The 20,225-nt window shown below is 49.9% G+C and overlaps 2 protein-coding genes and 1 long non-coding RNA gene across 9 annotated transcripts in view; 2 read left to right on the top strand and 1 right to left on the bottom strand.

The window, feature by feature from the left end:
* Positions 1-20,225, top strand: part of PEPD (peptidase D) — a 137,624-nt gene that overhangs the window by 64,438 nt on the left and 52,961 nt on the right. The gene's annotated exons all lie outside the window — the stretch shown is intronic.
* The window catches only part of LOC106994708 (uncharacterized), a 29,160-nt gene that overhangs the window by 4,345 nt on the left and 4,590 nt on the right, over positions 1-20,225 (top strand). For 2 of the 4 annotated variants that reach the window (XM_077982071.1, XM_077982070.1), the window contains exon 1: positions 5,837-6,089. The exons of the other annotated variants lie outside the window; for them this stretch is intronic. The gene's annotated coding sequence lies outside the window, so the exon portion shown is untranslated. Of the gene's footprint in view, positions 1-5,836; positions 6,090-20,225 lie in introns of those variants that run through there. 4 annotated transcript variants of the gene reach the window in all.
* LOC144337384 (uncharacterized) lies at positions 17,308-20,156 on the bottom strand. The gene is made up of 2 exons (XR_013410431.1): positions 17,878-20,156; positions 17,308-17,569 (listed from the first exon to the last, which is right to left on the bottom strand). It is a non-coding gene; the product is annotated as an uncharacterized LOC144337384 (long non-coding RNA).

The following is a 20,225-nucleotide window of genomic DNA, read 5'->3' as shown; positions in this document are numbered from 1 at the left end:
AAGGACTTGCCCAGCTGTGCTCCTTCTCATTCAAGGCCTTGGTGCTTGTCTTACTCTTTGGCCAGATGAAGCGAGTTGTGATTCTGTGTGCCCAGCGCACTCAGGTGCAAATGGGCTGGGGAGAGGGGACACGGCCTGAGGGTCTCCCCCAACCAGGCACATGCCCCAGATGCCACACACACACCACACACACCACACACACACCACACCGTACCTACCACGTACACATATACAACACCACACATTCCGTGCCCGCCACATACACCACACACGTGCCCCCCCACACCACATACACGACACACAACCACACCATACACGACACACATAACACACCATACACACCACACATGCCACATCACACAATCTGTGCATGCCGCATACACCACACACACGCCCCCCACACCACACACACCATACACCACATAGATGACACACACACCACACCATACACACCATATGCATAGCACCACACATCCCATGCTCACCACATACACCACACACATGCCCCTCACACCACACACCACGTACACAACACCACACAATACACACCACACCACACATTGCGTGCATGCCACATGCACCACATACATGCCCCCCACACCACACACTCCACACATCACATACACGACACGCACACCACACAATACATACCGCACACAACACCACGTCCCGTGCACGCCACATACACCACACACGCCCCCACACCACACACACTACACACCACATACACAACACAATACCACACTTCACACACCACATACACAACACACACACCATACACACCACACACACACCACCACACATCCTGTGCATACCACATATGTGACACACATGCCACACCATACACACCACACACCACATACACAACACACACACCACACCATACACTTCACACACACCACACACCACATACACACACATCATACACACCATACACACCACATACACAACACACACACCACACCATACACACCACACACCACACCATACACATCACACACACCACACACCACATACACACACACCACACCATACATGCCACACACACAATACCACACATCCCATACAAGCCACATACACCACACACATACCCCACACACCACATACACCACACACACACACCACATATACCCCTACACCAACACACCACATATACCACACACACATACCACATATACCCCTACACCAACACACCACATACACCACACACACACACACACCACATATACCCCTACACCACACACACACAAGACATACCACACACCCCATACATGCCACATACACCACACATAATCCATGCCCATGGCCCCCACTCCACACACACACACCACGCACACACCACACCACGCCATACACACCACACACACCACATACATGCCACACACGCCATACACACCACCCACACTCCCGCACACCACATACACACACCTCACACTACACATGCAGTATATCACACACACCTCCCACACCGCCACACATACCATACACACTACATATACCTCACACAACACACATACTGCATAGCACATACCACACATGCCACATACCACACACGCCACACACGACACACCCCCACCATACACACGACATACACACCACACCTGCCACATACCACACACAACACAACACACACGCCACACACACACATACACACCACCCACACCATACACACCACACACACACCACACTCGTTCCACATACCACACACACCCCACACCACACCACACACACATCATGCACCATATACATCACACATACACACCTCCACACACAACCCCCACATACCACACACACCACATGCCATACACACACCACACATATATCACATACTGCATATGTATAACATGCCGTACACACCACACACACCATACATCACATGCCACACACACCTACACACCACACATCTCATGCCACATGCACCTACACACCACACACATCACAGCCATACACATACACACCACACACATGCACCACAGCCATACACACCATATCATACATACCACATATACTACACACCACACAACATGTATCCACCATTCCATACATACACTACACACCATATAGATGCCACCCACCACATACATCACATACATGGTATATACCACACCCATCGACATACCACATACACACCCGCCCCTTCCCCCCACACACAGCCACCCAAGCCGAGGGTGCTGGGGCGGGGCTGGAGCTCTCTGTGAATCCAGCCTGAGAGCAGGTTGCAAAACCCTTACTGCATTATTGTTAAACAGGACAGATTTTTTTCTCTTTTTTTAATGTGATTTTTTCTTAAGACTAGAAACTGGCTGGGCTCAGTGGCTCATGCCTGTAATCCCAGCACTTTGGGAGGCAGAGACAGGCAGATCACAGGATCAGGAGATCGAGACCATCCTGGCTAACATGGTGAAACCCCATCTCTACTAAAAATACCAAAAATTAGCCAGGCTTGGTGGCACGCACCTGTAGTCCCAGCTACTCTGGAGGCTGAGGCAGGAGAATCGCTTGAACCTGGGAGTTGGAGGTTGTAGTGAGCTGAGATCACACCACTGCACTCCAGCCTGGGTGACAGAGCAAGACTCCATCTCAAAAATAAATAAATAAATAAATAAGACTAGAAACTTTCACTCCAGTAAGGACAGCCAGGAGGTGGGAGAGTCTGTGGACAGCCCCCCTTCATCCCTGCCAGCCCTCAGTGCTCAGGGCTGTGGGGGACGTGGGGCCACAGACAGGCCGCCCCTCCGGGGCGATCTCTGCTTGCTGCAATCTCTGCCTCCCAGACTGAAGTGATCCTCCCGCCTCAGCCCCCCATATAGCTGGCACCACAGTTACTCACTACCATGCCCAGCTAATTTTTTACTTTTTGTAGAGACAGAGTTTTGCCTTCTTGCCTAGGCTGGTCTAGAACTCCAGAGTTCAAGCCTTCTTCCTGCCTTGGTTTCCCATAGTGCTGGGATTATAGACATAAGCCACCATGCCCAGCCTGGCACCCTCTGCTTTGCATCTGAGTCCCTCCTGTACACAGTGACCTCTGAAGAACTGTCTCTCGGATGCCTGTGCCCACATGGTCCCCCTCCCATCTGGGGCTACACGGGGCTGTGTTGCTGGGCACTCCGGGTGGATGGTGAGACACCTTGTGTGTGTCTGACCAGTGCTGGGGCCCCTCACGATGCATGCAGAGGACCCAGGTTTCACTGGAGAGGAAGTCACTAGGAGGTCCCCGTCTTCCTCCAGGAGGTCCTGGAGATGCAGTCTGCGTCATCCAGGCACAGTCTGACCTAATCTGCTCTCAGCCTGGGCAAATGTGGGCATCATTGAGACCACCATCCATTTAGCCACCCCCACAAAGGGTGCTGCAGTTTTGAGGACTGTTTAGAACAAGTCTGCGTCCAGGCAGCCTCTGAGACCTGAGCCCCCAGGTAAGAATGGATGTGATGGGCCTTGGGGGCTAGCTGTGTGTCCGTGGGCAGGACCCTGCACCCGCCGAGCAGACACATCCTTTGTCTGGTGGCTGTGTTAATGGGTGAGAACACTGAGAGCACAGCCCGTTCAGAGAAGAGGGCCCCTTCAGACTCAGGTCTGGGCTGGAGAAAGGCCCTCTTTGCCTCAGGTGGCTTGTAGTAAGTTTGCACTTGCTTGGCTGTTGGAGACGGGCCCCAGCCTATCATGAGAGCAGTCAGGAAACACCATCTGTGTGTCCACGCCCTAGAAGGGCAGCCCCTGAGTCCTGCACCCTGGCCGGCTGTGCCTCGGGGCATTTGAGCTGAGCCCTTCCTGAGAACCGGGGCTGTCTTGGGTGGAGAATTCCTTAATCCAGAACTACCTCATGCTGATAGGGCAGGTCCTGTGTGCCCACCCATTCTGCTCTGTCTACACCACCTGGCATGAGGGAGGGAGCCGGGGAGCAGGCGAGTGTGGAGAGTCTCTCCACCAGAGATTCGACAGAGCCAGGGATCCAAGAATGAAACTGGGGCTCTCAGTGCGGGGAGAGGCTGTGGGACCCTGTGGCTAAAAGCAGGGATAGCTCATTTTGCCTCTAAGAGTAACTGAGGAATGGGCACGTGGAGAAAACCAACTTGGTGTCCAGCCAGAAAGCTGGACAGAGAACCAGAGAGAAGAGCTTTCTGCAAATGTGTAGCCTGGTTGATGAAGGACTAGAGATTTGGGGGCAAAACTAACATAAATAGCATTGTCTTTTCAAATACTGGGCGCATTGCTCCTGGAGAATCCTATTACGAATCATGAGGAACCGTGCAGCCTGTGGACATCTTTATGGATTTGCCTCTAGTGTTTCACCATTAAACCTGATATTGCCAGGCCTGGGAATTACACACTCATGCCTGTAGTCCCAGCACTTTGGGAGGAGGATTGCTTGAGGCCAGGAGTTCAAGACCAGCCTGGGCAACATAGGAGACCTCTGCCTCTACAAAAAAAAAAAAAAAAAGTTTTTAATTAGCTGAGTGTGGTGATGCACCCCTGTAGTCCCAGCTACTTGGAAGGCTGAGGCAGGAGGATCGCTTGAGCCCAGGAGGTCAAGGCGGCAGTGAGCTATGATCACACCACTGCACTCCCAGCTGGGCGACAGAGTGAGACTCCGTCTCTAAGAAAAGAGAAAAAAACCCCCAAAACCTGATGTTGACTGTTGATTTCAGATAAAGATTTATCACGAGTTTAAGGAAGTAGCATTGTCTTCCTAGCTTACTAGATTTTATCAGGAAAGGATGTCAAATTTTATCAGCTGCCTTTTTGGCATCTCCCTTGGCCTTTTCCACGTGTGTGTTTAATCAGTAAACTTTTTATTTTAGGATAGTTTTGGATTACAGAAAAGTTACAGGTACATTAGAGAGTTCCATGTACCTGGCACCCATTTTCCCTATAATTTATTAGTGAAGTTATTAACATTACTTTGGAACATTTGTTACCACGGATGCACATTATTGATACATAATTATTATCTTAAGTCCATGCTTTATTCCAGTGGCCTTAGCTTTTACCTAATGCCCTCCTCCTGTTCCAGGATCCCATCCAGGAGACCACATCATGTTCCATTGTCACATCTCCTTAGCCTCCTCTGGGCTATGACAGTTTCTTAGAATTGCCTGGTTTTGATGACCTTGACACTTTTTTTTTTTTTTTTTGAGACGGAGTCTCGCTATGTCGCCCAGGGTGGAGTGCAGTGGCCGGATCTCAGCTCACTGCAAGCTCCGCCTCCCGGGTTTTTACGCCATTCTCCTGCCTCAGCCTCCGGAGTAGCCGGGACTACAGGCGCCCACCACCTCGCCCGGCTAGTTTTTTGTATTTTTTAGTAGAGACGGGGTTTCACCGTGTTAGCCAGGATGGTCTCGAACTCCTGACCTCGTGATCTGCCCGTCTCGGCCTCCCAAAGTGCTGGGATTACAGGCTTGAGCCACCGCGCCCGGCCGACCTTGACACTTTCGAGGAGTATGGCTAGGTACTTTGAAGAATGCCTTTCAATTTTAGTTTTTCTTTCAGCGAGACAGGAGTTACGGGTTACTGGGAAGGAGAGCACAGAAGTGCCATTGTCATCACATCACATCAGCATGACTTGTCCCTGATGATGCTGACCTTGATCACCTGGCTAAGATAGTGCTTGTCAGGTTTCTCCACCGTAAAGTCACTCCCCTACCCGCTCTTCTGCACTCTTGGAAAGCAGTCACTGTGTGCCGCCCACACTTAAGGCATGGGAATTATAGTTCTGCTATTTGTGATCCTTCTGTACACATTTGTCTCTTCTCCCTCATTTATTTATTTGTTCAACCTTTTTTTAAAACTTGACATTGTACTTTCTTTCTTTCTTTCTTTTTTTCTTTTTTTGAGACAGAGTCTTGCTCCATCACCGAGGCTGGAGTGCAGTGGTGCAATCTCAGCTCATTGCGACCTCCACCTCCTGGGTTCAAGTGATTCTTCTGCCTCAGCCGCTCAAGTAGCTGGAGTTACAGGTGCCCACCACCATGCCCGGCTAGTTTTTGTATTTTTAGAAGAGACAGGATTTCGCCATGTTGACCAGGCTGGTCTCAAACTGTTGCCCTCAAGTGATCCTCCCGCCTCAGCTTCCCAAGGTGCTGGGATTACAGGTGTGAGCCACTGCGCCTGGCCTCTTTTTTTTTAAAAAAAAACTTGTATAGACCCATGGATATTTATTTTATACTTTATAATCCAGTATTCTGTGGTGTTCAAATCCTTTCAGCTTTGGGCTTTGTGTCTTTCTGATGCACCCCATCATTTTGCTTTTGGAGCACTCCCTTTCTGGCACTGCAGGCTCATCTGGTCTGTTCCCTGCTCCAACCCCAGAATTAACCATTTCGCCAAAGAGCCTGGTTCCTTTTATTGGAGAATGGTATTAGAAACCAAGATTGGGTGCTGGGTGCACCTTAGATGAATTATATGACCAGACGTCCTGGCGCAGAGCCAGTGAGGCATCCCAGCACACACGCTACTTTATTGTGGCACATCAGGACTTTAAGAAGCTGACATAGGAGGCAGTATAGTAGCGTGGGTGGAGCATGGTCCCGGTTCGGGTCCCAGCTTTGCTGATTACCAGCTTGGGCACATTGATAACACTACCTCAGTTTCCTCAACTGGAAAAAAAATAATAGCACTTCATAGGAGGATTAGGAGGATTCGACAAATTGATATACAGGTATACCTCAGAGATATTTTGGTTCCAGACTACTGCAATCAGCAAATATTGGAAATTTTTGTGTTTCCTAGTGCATATAAAAGTTATTTTTGCAGTATACTGTAGTTTCTTAAGGGTGCAATAACATTATGTCTCAGAAAATCAATGTACATGCCATGATTTAAAAAGACTTTATTGCTAAAAAATGCTGACACACACAAAGTGAACACATGCTGTTGGAAAAATGGCACCAGTAGACTTGCCCAATGCAGGGTTACCACAAACCTTCAATTTCTTAAAAAAAAAAAAAAACAAAAAACAAAGCAAGGCACAGTAAGATGAGGCATGCCTGTATGCATAGCTCACGGAGCAGATGGACACATCCACTAAGCATCCTTATGGTGCTTGTTGCTTTTTTTTTTCTTTTGACAGTGTCTCGCTTTATTGCCCAGGCTGGAAGGCAGTGGTATAATCACAGCTCACTGCAGCCTCAACCTCCCAGTCTCGAGTGACCCTCCCCCCTCAGCCTCCAGAGTAGCTGGGACTAGAAACACGCGCCACCATGCCTGGCTAATTTTTTATTTTTCTGTGGACTTGGGATCTCGTTATATTGCCTCTCCAACTCCAGACTCAAGTGATCCTCCTGCCCTGGCCTCCCAAAGTGTCGGGATGATAGGCCTGAGCCACTGTGCCTGGCCATTGTTGTTATTTTTTCACTAGCATTTTATACAGGCTCAAAATAGGAAATTGAGCTATAAGTTCTTTTTTTTTTTTTTTTTTTGCTATAACTCTCTTAGCCATATTTTGAGACCAAGGTTTTTGAGATCATGTTTTGGGAAGCACCCCCATGTTTTTCTGTTTTCTGAAACAACTTAGAAAGCACAGGGCTTGGCTGTTTGTGTTCTTGAAGGTATGAAGTCCTTTGAATCTCAGACCCTGTTGTTTCTCTGGGGAAGATTTCTTTGGTAACTTTTCAGATTTTCCTATGGGATTGTTTTAGTCCAAATTCATCACTTTTAGAGTCAGTAAGTATGTTTTCCCATAAAGTCTTTGTTTTCATCAAAGATTTTAAATTGTAACCAGGTAACCAATTTTATTCTCTTATGTTTTTAAAATCTTATGTGTTTAAAATATCTCCTCTATATCTGTAGCTGTTTTTTCTTTCTCATTCCTAATGTAACTTGTGTTTTTTCTCTATGGATTAGAATTGCTAGAGTTTTATCTTCTTTATTGGCCTTTTCATAAAATCAGCCCTTAAATTTATTTTTCAGTTCTACTGTTGGTCAAACTTATTGATTTCCAGTTTTATTATTAATTCCTCTCTCCTCTCTTCCTGAACCTTGTTTTGACGCATCTATCTTGTAACTTGTTCAGTTGAATCTTAGTTTATTTTTTATGTTTTCCTCTTTAGTAATAAATAGATTTTGGCTAGTTTATTTTTGAATACTGCCTTAGCGAGAATGCCGCTGGTGTGAATCTTTTCGGTTTTTAATTTTGAAGTTTTTCTTCGTGGCCTATTTAAAAATATTTTGGTCAGTGTTTTATGGAATACTGGAAAGTGTTAGCTTTTATCTTTGGAATATATACTTTGGTGTACATGAATCAGATTTATTATCTAATTCCAGTCCTCTGCCCCCTCCCCTATTTTTGTGTATTTGCTCTAAGATTTAGAGAGATGGTTTTATAATTCTTTGTGAGTCATGATAGATTTTGTCTTGTTCATTTCCATGATAAATTGTTTGAGGCATAAAAGTTGATGATTGTTATGTCATTATTATATATTTTGCCTTTTTGTAGCTTTCAAGAAACCCCTTTTAACCTGTTTGATCTATGTCTTGAATTTGGCTTTACCTGACATTGCTGTTGCTATTTTTGTTGTTGTTGTTACATTTTCCTGGCACATCTTTGCTTATCCCTGTATTTTTAACTTTTTAAAATAGGTTGTTTATAAGGTGCAACGTACTCATTGTTCAAATAGAGAGCCTCCCCATGTTAGGAGAGCTGTTTGAATTCACAGTGATAATCAGCGTCTGTTCTCTTTTCTACAGCCTTATTTTGTGTTTTCTGGTTTCTGTTTTTTTCTTTGTGGCTTTAAAAATTTTTTTCTATCTTTGGAAGGTTGGTGAAATTTCCTTTGCTCTCTTTTATATGTATGCCATGTTAAATGTAGAATCACCTTTAAATCAAGAACAAAAGACCTGTATTTCTGTTTTCTACTTATGTTAAAAAGGTAAACCATATTAAAAAATTAGAAACTTAGCATAATTTTGATGCAAGGCAGACAAGCCCTAAAGTGGGGCTTATCCCACGAGGATTCTTGGCTTCACCTGGGAAAGAATTTAAGGGTGAGGGAGCCAGTAGTAGGGTAGAAAGAAACAGCTTTATTAAAGCAGCGGTGTTACAGTTCAGGCAGTGTGACAGCTCCATGCCTACCCGCAGAGCAGGGCTACCAACAGGCAGTGTGCTGAGAGCAGCAGCTCAGGGCAGTTTTGCAGTCATATTTATACCCACCTTTAATTACATGCAGAGTAAGGGGCAGTTTATGCAGACATTTCTAGGGAAGGGATAGTAACTTTTGGTTCATTGAGTCATTGCTATGGAAAGGGGCGGTAACTTCCTGGTGTTGCCATGACAATGGTAAACTGACAAGGTGCACTGGTGGGCGTGTCTGATGGAAAGCTGCTTTTACCTGGGACCTGTTTTAGCTAGTTCTCCATTTGGTCTGGTGTCCAAGCCCTGCCTCCAGAGTCAAGTCCCGCCTCCTGCCTCAGTTTTACTTTATAATCTCCGTTTCCCCTGCCTTCTAGTTTTTTATTATATAACTTATTTTTCCTTTATTTTAAACATTTGCATTGTTTTACCATCATTTTACCAACAGTTATTTAGTGAGCACTGCCTCAGTCAATCCAGTGTGGACCCCAGTTTTGTACCATGTTTTCCCTTTCCTCATGTGAGTGCTTTAAGTTTCGATTAAGTACTTTGAGTGCCTCGCTTGCTGGAGAGTTCTTTTGTTGTCTCCTGTGTGAGTGGTGGCTTCAATGGGTATTGATTCTTTGTTCCGTAAAACCATTCCCTCCTTTGTTGCCAGAAATCTTTAGCAAATCATATTCCTCCTTCTTTCTAGGGAACTTTTCATTTTCTTGCCCTGGATGCTTATAGGATTCTTGATTCTTGGAAGTGACAGTATTTCCTGAGGATCTGTCTCACTGCCTTTCTGGGCAGGGACTGCACTTCAGGGCTCAGAATCCCGCCAGCTGGCTGGGAGGACCAGGAGAAGGCAGGCTCCTTGGGAAGGGGCACACACCGGGGCTTGCTTAGCCTCCAAGTTCTTTAGCCATAGGCGTCACGGGGGGTCTGGAGGGCTGAGCAACTCAGGCCGTAAAGTTCACTTCGGCTGTGTTCTGACCTAGGCTGATGAAAAGTCAAGAAGAAGCAGTCACACCTAACACAGAGACCAGGTGGTGCACTGACAGGTCTGCAGAGGCAGCTCGGCCACCAGCAAGTCTGGTCTGTACACAGTGGAGTGGCAGTGGCCACTCTTGCACCCAAGCGGGGGCATCACACGCTCTGCTTCCTGTTACCTTCCTAGTCACTCTCCCAGAGGCAAGCATTTATCCCCTTGGGTCATGCTACCTGAGACCTGTGATATAATTTATTGATCATGTCACCCTGGACAGATTTCATTCCCCGGATTCTCTGTGGCTTCCTTGTCAGTTTCAGAAGGTAACGTGGTACCCGCTGGGATCGGAGCCATGCACATTGGCCTAGGGTGGTCCCTGTGAGCACCTGTGATAGTCTATGACTGACTTCTTTCATCTGAACAGTGAAAGCTTTCTGCATCTCAGGGTCATCTTTGAAATTCCTCCTCCTCGTGTACTAGGTCTCCTGGATGTGCTCCGAGGCTGTTAGCTTCCTCTTATGTTGTCCACTTGTGCAGCAGTGAGAAACTCAGGCCCGTCTTCCATTCTCCTGCTGTGACCCCGCACACTCATTCTGCCACTGTTTTCTTGGGTGCATTTTGTGACTTGGTCCCTTCCTGTTTTGGCACAGGCTGCTCCGGTGAGCTGTCCTCACGGATCCTGAGAAAACATGGGCTGGTGGCTTTTTTTAGGTTTCCTCTCATTTTTCACCCAGGAGACCTCCCTGGCTCCTTCTGCACAGCTGGCCAAGAGCTGTCTGATCGACCCCACCAACCATGCGGGGCTCTGCTGAAATTGCTCCGGCCCAGAGGAAAGGGGGAGGAACGGTTTAGGTTGCTTATAGGTTCACTGTGCCAGATGAGCGACCCCAGAGGAGCTGAGGAGGGGGCTATGAGTTGCACCGGGTGGTCCAGGCAGTACCGAGTCACCTTGATGGATGTGGAAGGTGCTTCTCTACAATGGGCCTGCTGCCTGGAGTTGGCTTTGGCCACACCCCCATTTGCTGCCTGTCTTCCCCTGAGACCCCTGTGAGAGTGGACTGCAGCCTCTGGGGGCCTCTGTCCCATCAGGGTCTTGGTTGGGGAGTATGGGGAAACCTTGGGGGTCTCCACCTCTCATTCTCCAGGAAGAATTTTCTAGCAAGACAAAGGCCAGAGTTTATATACTGGTGGCCTCTGGGCCACATCCAGTACACAAGGCAGTTTCTGTTTGGCCCAGGCAATGGGTATTTTAAAACTTTGTTTTGGTTCATTTAAGTCAACCAAATTTGAAAAATCAGATTTTTTTTTTTTTTTTTTTTTTTTTTTTTTGCTTTTCCTGCAAAATCAGAGTAGCTGGTAACCGTGGGCTGGAATTTCCACAGAGCAGCATCATGGTGGTTGCTACGTAGCCTTCGTTCAGGGTGCACACCACAGGCCCCACCATCCCGTCACCTCCCCTGGCAGTGAAGCCGACTCTTTTCATGGCTTTCATGCTGTCGGTTCTTTCATAAATGAGAAAGACTTCTCATACCAGCATCTCTACCGAAAGAGAAAAAAAAGATAGTCGGAAGGGTCATGTATTTCAAGAAAAATAGGAGAGCTGCGGGGAAGAAAAAGACTTTTTTTTCTGTTTTGCATGCCGCTGCCTGGCCAGCTTCACTCCTGTGGGTGCCTTCAGGCCTCTGGAGCTGGTCCCCCACGCTAAAGGAGCCTTTCCTGTTCTTCCATGACGGAAGGAGCCCGTGGTAGATGGGAGGGTGTGGAGCTGGGCAGGCAGACCAGACGCCCACCTGGGAGGGGCTGTGTCCTGTCTGGTTCTGCCTGTGGGAAGGCGTGGCTCCAAGTTCTGGGCGCATCTAGTGAGGAGCGGCCCGCCGGAGCGGTTGTTTAGGTTTGGCTCCCAGAACAGGCAGACAGTAGTGATTATGCTGCGAGGTTTGGTGCCAGTTTTTAGAAAATCCTCATCCAGACTTATCACCTGCTTCTGCGAAAGACGCTCCCTGCGGGAGTAATTATTCCGGACTGTGAGTTTTTCCCCTCCCAGCTCTGAATTCTATGGATGTCATGAAGGGTTTCATTCAGGAAGGGCTGTCTCCACACCTGCCGGCAGGCACGTCTGCTCTTGAAGCCTGGAGGTAATTTATGATAAAACCAAAGTGGGGGCTCCTCCCCACCCATGTTGGATACTCCAACAGCAGGCTCTGTGTCCTAGGGTTGTGAAGCTGAGTTTGCCTCCTCAAGAACCTCCCACACTAGGCCATCCTCTGCCTTTGTGGTTCAGGCTGAGGGTTTGGACCCTCTGTCTGTGGCGTGGAGGATGAGCAGTGTGAGTCTTCGTGCTTCCTCTGGCAGCTGTCCAGGGGTGAGCCATGGGCCTGGCCACAGCTGCCTCTTCCTTCAGCTGCCCCAGAGTAGGGTGAGAAAGCGTCTTGGGGGTGGCTGAGCAGGAGGGAAACTGGCCTAGCCCCACCCACTCAGCCACCGTCCTCTCGCAGCTCCCTCTGGCTGTGGATTTCCGCTGGCTGCCGTGTTACAGGTTTTGAACAGGCCTGGATGCCCAGGAGCCAGGCTGCTGGTGGGCACAGGCTCCGTCCCATGTCAGTGACAGCCCTCAGGCTTGGGCTGGGCTCCTGCACCTGCAGGAACTTGGCAGGGGGACAGCGAGAGATGCGTCTGGGGTCATTGTCACCGCTGCCCACAGAACCAACCAGCTGCCTTCATGTGAATTCCATCATCTTGTTAGAAAAGCCAGTTTTGTGGAGGCAGCGCCCCAGGGTCCATGAGTCTGCGTCCCTCCTCACCCCCAGCCATCCCGCACTGTTCCCTTGGGGCCACCCTCCATGAGTGTACCGCAAGCCTTGTGGATGCACCTGTGACAGCACTTGGGGTCCCTTCGTTGGTGAGTGGTGGTTGCTGACCTCCATGTCTGCACCTGGGGATAGAGCTCCTTCCATGTCACAACCTTCAGAAGCAGCACTGTGGCACAGGTGGCCCTCCTGGGCATCCTGGCTGGGGTGAAGTGCACCGTAGCTACCTCTCCAGCCCGAGGTGACCGCAGTTGATTGCTGGAGGTCCCTGGCGGTCTAGTCACCCGCACAGCCAATGCCTGGGTGACTGGTTGAGTCGGAGCCTAGCTGGGCTTTGCTGATGCTGTTTTACTTTCTCACTGTCCATCTGAGCAAGAGAAGAGGGACTAGATGCCCTTCGTGGGGCCTGCTGATGGCTATGGAGACAGGTGCATGGGCTGGACGGTGGGAGGCACATCAGAAATCCGTGGTCCTGGGACCCTATCGGCAGAGGTGACAGAAAGGCCTCGCCCTTGGTGCGGGGTCCTGATGCCCGCTGGGCCCTCCCCTCTGGGTGGTGAGCAGCCGTGGCTGAAAGCATGCCGCTCTTGCAAAAGGGGTCCCAGCTTCAGGGCTGGGGACTGAAGTTCCTCCTGGATGCACTGTGCAAACAGGGGACCCTGCACTCCTGCCAGGCCAGCATGTGACTGTGGGACTCTCGGCCACCCTGTGCTGAGAGGTCGCAGAGGCTTGGGGATGGCACGGGCACCTGGTGCTGCTTGAAGCTGGACAAGTGTCATCATCCCACAGGTGAAAAGACTACAGAGTGTCCACGTGCCCAGGTGGGTCTGGGGCTTAGCAGCCAGGATGACCCGTCCGGTGAGGATGGGGCCAGTGCGTCTCTCCCCAGTGTTGCCTGATTCAGAATAGGCTTTAAGCAGTCCATATATTTTCAGCATGAGCTGGAGTCTTTGAATCATTTATCTTGGCAGCTCTTCTTAAAGCTGGAGAAAGGTGGAAATTCATCTAGGTGCTGAGAAAGGAGCCCGAAAGAAAAAAGTGTCTGGCGGCTGCCATGATGGGTGGCGTGCCTGGAGATAGTGCTGGTGGCTTCGAGATCAAACAGATGAGAAATGGCTTCCCAGGAAAAACTCGGTGAATTCTAAGTAGGTAATGAGTAGTGACTGTCTTTTGATATATGGCAAGACTTGGCAATCAATCTGTAATGCTTTGAAGAGGAAAAAAATGAATCCTGAACAGGCTGCGGGGTCCGGGTGGTTTGGACCGGCGACCCTTCCATGGTGGTGGGGGCAGGGGCGGGCAGGCTGGAGGTCGTGGATTTCTCTCTTCTGCCACGGGGAATAATTCAGGCCCCTCCTGATGGGCAGCAGGCTGTGGCCAGAGCTGGCTTGGGGGAAGGGACTTGTCACACCTGTCTTGACGTCCCCTGAGGTCCTGGCTTTGAGCCTGGTGGGACTCGAGTTCAGAGCTCAGGTCTTGGGCAATGCAGGCACTGGTGGTTCACACACTCACTGGTGGTTCACACACTCACTGGTGGTTCACACACTCACTGGTGGATCTGGGGTCCTCTCGTCCGCCCTCTAGCCTGAAGGTGCCTGTGTGAGTGTGCTAGGGCTGCCACACAAAAGACCACAGCCCTGGTCGCCTAAGCAACAAAAATGTGTTTTCTCGCCCTTCTGGCGGCTGGAAGTCCAAGATCAAGGCATCGGCAGGGCTGCTACTCTCTGAGGCCTCTCTCCCGGGCTTGCCGCCTTCTTGCCATGTCCTCACGTGGCCTTTCCTCTGTGTGCACGCATCCCTGGGGTCTCTCTCGTGTGCTCAAATGTCCTCATATAAGGACAACAGTCAGAGTGGATTAGTCCTGCCCTAATGGCCTCAGTTTAGCCTAATCACCTCTTTAAAGTGCTGTCTCCAAATAGTCACATTCTGAGGCACTGTAAATTGGGGCTTTGATGTATGAATTTGGAGGGATACTGTTGAGCTGATTAAAATAGTGCATTTGGTCTCTGGAGAAACCAGGTCTGGTTCCTTATCTTGTTGGTTCATACACGCTGATTCAGCAGCGAGGCAGCGGGCAGCTCAGTGGACATTTCCTGAGCCCTGACCACGTGTCAGCCTCCGGTCTGGGCCCTCTGCATGTGTGTAGTTAAATGAGGGACAAGATCTGTTTAATCCTCGAAGCAACCCTCTGTGTATGGGCATCATTGAGGAGGCTGAGTAACCTCATCCAGCATCACATTGTGGGCTAGAGGGGGAGGCAGGATTTGAACCTTGACGTTGGCCGTGGAGCCTGCATTGCACTTCACCGTGGTGACCTCCGACTTTCTGAAGGGCTGGGCTGGCCTCAGGCTGGACACACAGCCAACATCCCATAGTAGGAGACAGACAAGTGGGAGGATTACGCACGGTGATAAAATGTTGTCCAGGAAAATGGGGTGACCCTTGAGCTGAGGCTGAGAGGGGTGAGGATCTCCAGCACTTGCCACGTGGAGAGAGGCATGGTGGATGGGGCGTGGCAGGTAAGAGAGGAGTGGGCCACACAGCCAGGTCTCCGTGAGACACCAGGTGGGTTCTGGGAGCTGGGGAGTGCCTGGCCCTGCTGGGGCTTGGCTTTGGGGAGTGAGTGGATGGAGGTGGCCGTGGGGAGGACAGTGAGGAGGCTGCCCTGGAGGCAGACTGGTAGGCTTGGCCGTGGGAGTGAGGGGGCTGGAGGGTGAGTTTGAAGGTGAAGCTGAGAGTGCTCACCCATGGATTGAATGCAGAGGGTGAAAGGGGAGGAGGAGAGGCCCTGAGTCCCCCCAACCCAGTGGCATTGAACCAGTGTCTAGACTGAGTCAGGCCCCTCCTGGCATGTGTCCTGCTGTGTGGCCCCTTACCGGGACACAGCCAGGGCTGTGTCAGTTGCTCCCTTTTCCATCCCAGCCTCAGTCACTGTTTCCTGCTTAAACCTCAGCGGCTGTGCCCACAGGCTGTGCTTTTATGAAGTCTATGATTTTGAATGGAGAGAGATCCCCAGGGTGCTGGCGCTGCACTTTCTGTCCCAGCCTGGCTGGGTTCCATGTCCCGGCCTGAGAGTGTGCATGCGTGTGTGTGGTGTGTGCCCTTGTTGAACGCGCCCCTCTCCCTGCCTGCCAGAGGACATACAACATATGTGTGTGTGCGCATGTGCATGTGATATGTACACCCATTACACTCTTCTCACTCTGCCCACCTGAGGACACTGTGTGTGTGCGCGCGCATGTACGCACGCTAGTGCATGTGATATGTACACCCATTACACTCTTCTCACCCTGCCCGCCTGAGGACACGTGTGTGTGTGTGTGCGCGCGCGCATGTATGCACGCAAGTGCATGTGATATATACACCCATTACACTCTTCTCACCCTACCTGCCTGAGGACACACTATGTGTGTGCTGTGCGCGTGCACATGCGTGTAATGTGTACCCCCATTATGCACACCCGCTCACCCTTCACCTGCCTGTCAGATCAATCCTCTTTCAGCCATTCTTTTTCTCAGCAAACTTTTTTTTTTTTTTTGAATAAGAGTTTAAAAGGCTTTTCTTTATTTGGGTTTTCAAAAATTTTCCTATCTTTGAGTTGTTTTTATATTGCTTTCTTTTTAAATTCAAATTCTCAAAGAAATTTGCCATTTATCATGGCAAATGGTATTGTGTGTACAGCAATTATGTTCATGCCTATAAACAGCAATTATGTAGGAAACAGAATCATAAATAAGCGTATAATCTTGTGAATACATTTAAATGAATAATTTTCGATTTTTTATTTAAATTTTTTTTATTGACTTGTTCAGTCATGTATCAAGAAAGGCAAATTACAATCTCACATTCTCCCCAAAGTGGAAAAGAATCCAAATGTCCACCAACTGCTACACGGATAAATAAAGTGTGGTGTGCAGTCTACCCACACAAGGAAATAGTATTCAGCAGTTTTTAAAATGAAGCACAGGGACATATGACAGAATCGGTAGATCCTGAAAACATGGTGTCCAGTGGCAGAAGTTGGAGAGCCACATGCTGTGTGATTCCATTTGTGCAAAATGTCAAGAACAGGCAAGTCCACAGAGATGGGGCAATGAGCTTCCGGGACCGTGGGGGAGAAAGCAGGGAGGAGTGACTGCAGATGGGTACCGAGTTTCTTTGGTGGGGAATACAAATGTTAGGAAATTGGTTTTGTCAGCAAACATTTGTGATACACCTATGTGCCAGATACTGTTCTAGGCCCTGGGGAGGCAGTGGTAAAGGAAAGGCCCAGCCCCCGTGGAGCACAGTTCTGTGGGGCAAGCCAGTGGACAGCCCCGGTGGACGTTTCCCAAGGCCTGACCACGTGCCAGCCTCTGGTGTGGCCCGGCGTGTGTCTATAATTAAATGACAGGTAAGATCTGTTTAATCCTTGGAGCAACCCTCTGAGTAAAGGGACCATTATTTATTTTTTTTTTTAATTTTTATTTTATTTATTTATTTTTTGAGACAGAGTCTCACTCTGTCACCCAGGCTGCAGTGCAATGGCACGATCTCGGCTCACTGCAACCTCCACCTCCCAGGTTCAAGCGATTCTCCTGCCTCAGCCTCCTGAGTAGCTGGGACTACAGGCGTGTGCCACCATGCCTGGCTGATTTTTTTTTTTTTTTTTTTGTATTTTTAGTAGAGATGGGTTTTCACCGTGTTAACTAGGATGGTCTCGATCTCCTGACCTCATGATCTACCCAACTCAGCCTCCCAAAGTGCTGAGATTATAGGCGTGAGCCACCGCACCCAGCCTTTTTTTTCTTTTCTTTTTTTTGAGACAGAGTCTTACTCTGTCGCCCAGGCTGAAGTGCAATGGAGCAATCTTGGCTCACCGCGACCTCTGCCTCCCGGGTTCAAGAGATTCTCCTGCCTCAACCTCTAAAGTAGCTGGGATTACAGGCGCCCCCGACCCTCCACCATGCCCGGCTAATTTTTCATATTTTTAGTAGAGATGAGGTGTCACCATGTTGGTCAGGCTGGTCTCGAACTCCTGACGTCAGGTGACCCACCCACCTCAGCCTCCCAAAGTGCTGGGATTACAGGCATGAGCCACTGTGCCCGGCCCAGGGACTATTATTAAGCCCCTTTTACACATGAGGAACAGAGAGGCTGAGTAACCTGTCCAAGGTCACACCACAAGCTAGTGGGGGAGGCCAACTTTGAACCCTGGTCTTTGGCCCCAGAGCCTGTGCTCCATTTTTCCATGGTGACCTATGGTGACCTCTGCCCTACAGAAAGACACCTGCTTCTTCCAACCTGGTAGTGACTGTCTCAGTGCAGGGTACTGGAAAGGCACAGTTGTCTTGCAGAGAAGTTCTAGTTTTAAAATACCCATAAAAAGGACAAATACCTTTTGCATTATGAATTATGATGACAAATAACATGTTACCAGTCAGGCCAGCTCTAGTAAAGAAGAAGTTTCTGCCCGATAAAGTGGAAAGAGACTGCCTGGGAAGGGGCTTAGATCCCCCAGCCACCTCTGGGTCAAAGTCGGCCTCAGTTAGGAAGCCAGGGCCATTGCTGCGGCCCCAACACCGTTTTCTCTGTGGCAGAGTCAGGCATACAGCAGGCGCTCATAAATGCTCGCAAGTGAAGAGAAGGAACAGGGCTGCCTCCTACCCTGGTGGTGGGGAAGGAGGACCGGGTGGGCTCCTCACTCAGCCCTCAGGGGATTCAGCCTGGCTGGGCGCAAAGACACGTAGGTCCGAGCAAGGCGGCGGCCTCCCCGGGGCTGTGCACTCTTGCAGGCAGCTGTGTTTCCTGAGGATGTGGTCACTAGTCCCGGTGAGCCCGATAGCCCAGTGGTTATTGAGGAATCAGGTGTGCACTCCTGGGATGGCCGATAAAGGGCAAGTGTTGTGTTGTAATGAGGTGCATGCGGCAACCATTCCCAGGTGGTCCCAGGGCCAGACAAAGGCCAGCCTCACCGTAAGGATGTTAAATGCCAGGGCATGTTTCTGAAGGTGCCATCTCAGGCGGCCTTGGAGAGCCAGGGCTGAGCTCTCTGGGCTTGGTGGAGACAGCAGAACCAGGCTCATCATCCCTTCAGGACCAGACATCATTTCCAGATGCCGTAGGTGGGGCCAGAACCATCTAAACATTACATGTAGGGTTGTCCATTTCAGATGACTCCGATTTGACCATTCAGAGGGTTTGCCTGGAGTATAGCTTGGGTCTCCCAATCCTCTCCCTGCTCCTGGCCAAGCAGGCTGATGGGTGCCCACCATGCACCACCCATCCTGGGAAGGCAGGCTGCCCAAGGACCTGCCCTGGCACCTGGCTGGTGAATGTTCCTTATTTCCAGCCTGCCAGTGCCCCTCACCGGATTACACACATGTGCTGAGTAACGACAGGTGTCAGGACTCTTCTAGGAGCTGAGGAGACACAACAGAAGGAATCCCATCTGTGAAGCTCTAGAGGGGAAATCAACCAAATAAAGAAGTAAAATACATAGTGCATTCAATAGTGACCAGCACTGTGGAAAATAAAAGCGGGGACGGCAGTAGAGGGAGTCCTGGGAGTGATTGGCAGTGTTGAGTAGGATGATGTTGAAAGCCTTGCACAGGGTGGACAGTCAAGTGAGACCCAAAGTGGGTGAGGGACTGAGCCCTGGGGTGTCAGGGAACAGAAACAGCCAGGAGACAGGCAGAAACAGGCAGAGGAGAGGACTGGAGGCAGAAGGTGGGGCCAGAGAGGTGAGGGGCCGAGCAGAGGAGGGCAGCCGAGGGCAGCCGTTTGGCTGCTGTCCAAAGCAGAGATGGAGGGGCCAGGTCAGGAGCAGCAAGCCCAGGAGGAGGCTCCTGTAGCTCTGGGGTTGGAGTGGATGGGTAGGTTGTGAAGACGGAGCTAGCCAGCCCATCAGGACTGGGTGTTATGGGAAGAGTCGAGGATGACTCCAAGGGTCTGGATTTGAGCAACCAAAAGGATGGAGCTGCTAGTGAGTGAGGTGGGGAAGACAGGGAGAAGAGTCCAGACCCCTTGTGCCTGGGAAAGTTGAGGGAGCAGAGGGGCGAACAGAAGAGCATCTGGGGAGAGGTTCGGAGGTTCATTTCGAGCCAGGATCACTCGTCCTGCACAGGTCCCAGTGGTTGTCATTTAGAAGGTTTAGAAACGCTTGAGGAAAAGCCAGTGTCAAATCATTATTTAAGAACCTCTCTGGCAGACACTTGGCTCACACCTGTAATCCCAGCACTTTGGGAGTCCAAGGCAGGGAGATCACTTGAGGCCAGTGGTTCGAGCCCAGCCTGGGCAACACAGAAGGACCCCATCTCTACAAAAAAAAAAGAACCTTTCTTGGAACCCCGCCTTGGAAAGTTTGGTATTTGCTCTAGGGAGTTTTTATAAAAGGCATTGGTCA

This window comes from Macaca mulatta, chromosome 19 (genome assembly GCF_049350105.2).
Source record: "Macaca mulatta isolate MMU2019108-1 chromosome 19, T2T-MMU8v2.0, whole genome shotgun sequence".
Classification (NCBI taxonomy): domain Eukaryota; kingdom Metazoa; phylum Chordata; class Mammalia; order Primates; family Cercopithecidae; genus Macaca; species Macaca mulatta.
Note: the sequence above shows the minus strand (reverse complement) of the source record. Positions and strands in the feature narration are given on the sequence as shown.